We start from the raw sequence: 2,117 nt of genomic DNA, 5'->3' as shown, positions 1-2,117 counted from the left end.
ATGGCTCCATTCGCCTCTGGGCTGTCACACACAGCTGAGTTCTGCGATTATTGTGGGACTGGGATGTTCGGTCATGCTCTCCATGCATGAACGTGCACTGCACACCAAATGGGGTCTGTAATTGAGTGGAGCATCAGGGCTACCGACACGATGTTAAATTAAGTCGATGCACAATTCCGCTCCAAGTGAGATGTCTGCACATCCAGACACGAGCATCGGTATTTGCATACCACACTTCCCTGTTCCCTGTCAGTCCCAAAAGGGAGTGGCGGTTGCCGGCGGTGAACTTGGTTGAGGCGATGGTAGCGTCAGTGTTGCGGTGAGTTCTGGCGTGTTAGTTCATGATGGTTGTGGTTGTGATCATTTGTGGTGGCTGTTTGTTATAGTCGTTGGTTATGGTAGAAGCTTCAATGGCGAATGTAGGAGAGCTTGGATGATGTTTTAATGGTGTGGTGGTTATTATAAAGGAGTCTTGATTGTGTATGAAATGTTGTAGCATTGGGGTTCGAGTATGGCGAAGGTCGCAGTGAAATGCCTGTTGAGTTATGGTGCGTGATTTGAATGTTTTTTGGCACAATTTGAACGCAAGTTTTTTTTTGGCATGTGATTTGAATGTTTTGGCATATGCTAATGAACTGCCTGTCTGTTATGATCTTAGGTGTGCATGCATGGATGAAGGAGAGGTTCAGGTGTGTAGCAAAGCAAGATAGGTAAAGAAGGTGCAGAAAAACCTACCTAAAGCCCACACAATGCATATGACCCAGAAACCCACTCGACATAAGGGGAAAGACTATCTGGAATGAATACTAATGAAATAACTATCTTGGGAACTGCTACATGTTATGTGCCTTTGCTTTGGGGAGTGACAGTTTCGCAGAACCGTCACAATACTTACGGTGTATATGAATATATACAGTGGCCAGCAGAAGTATTCACGCCTGAACAATAATGTCACATTTAGATGAATTACGAATTATGTAGAAACATTTTTTCCAAATGAACTCAAGTCATAACTAACTGAAGAGATCAAATTCAACAATGTTGCAGTTGAGGGAGGTTACCTTTCAGAAATACTTTGAAAAAAACATGTATGAATCAAAATTAACTGGTTGGAAAAATATTCAGCCCTTTGTCAGTACTTGGTCGAAGCACCTTTTGCAGCAATGACTGCAATGGGTCTTTTGGGTAGGTCTCTACTAGCTTTGTGCAATGAGATGGTGAAATCTTTGACCATTCCTCACATGAAAATTGCTCTAGTTCTGCAAAGTTTGATGGGGATCATCGATGGACTGCAATCTTCAAGTTTTGTCAGAAATGTTCAATTGGGTTCAATTCAGGACTTTGACTAGGCCACTCAAGAAAAATTATTTTCTTCATATTCAGCCACTCCAGTGTGGCTTTAGCTTTGTGCTTTGGATCATTGTCCTGCTGAAATGTGAATCTTGTACCCAGTTTTAGATTCATGGCAGACTCAAGCAGGTTTTCATCAAAGATTCTCCTGTACTTTGCACCATCTATTGTCCCTTCTATAATGACAAGCTTGCCAGTCCCTGCTGATGAAAAGCAGCCCCATAACATGATGCTTCCTTGACAGTAGGGATGGTGTTGACTGGGTGATGTGCAGTGTTAGGCTTGCGACAGAAATAACACTTTGCATTTAGACCAAAAAGATAAATTTTTGTCTCGTCTGACCACAAAACTTTCCTCCATGCTTTGAGTATCATTAAGATGCTTTGTCACAAACTTCATAGAGCTTTTAGATGGGTCTTTTTCAGTAATGGCTTCTTTCTTGCCACCTGTCCATGGAGACCAGCTTTGTAAAGGGAATGGGATATTGTTGATTGACGAACACTGACCCCCATCTCAGGCATAGAGCCTTGCAGATCATTGTTGGATTTGCAGTGACATCCTGAACCAGTTTCCTGCTTGCCTGGCTAGTGAGTTTGGATGGACGACCTAATCTGGGTGGAGTCCGGGTGGTATGATACGTCTTCCACTGATGGATTTCACTTTACTCCAAGGGCTAATGAGGGACTTTGAAATCTTCTTATAACCCTCTCCTGAACGGTGCTTCTCCACCACTTTATGTCTGCCTTCTTTGGAAAGTTTCTTGATCT

Source organism: Eptatretus burgeri, chromosome 10 (genome assembly GCF_056783735.1).
Source record: "Eptatretus burgeri isolate ZD-2024b chromosome 10, Ebu_testis_v1, whole genome shotgun sequence".
NCBI lineage: Eukaryota > Metazoa > Chordata > Myxini > Myxiniformes > Myxinidae > Eptatretus > Eptatretus burgeri.
Note: the sequence above shows the minus strand (reverse complement) of the source record.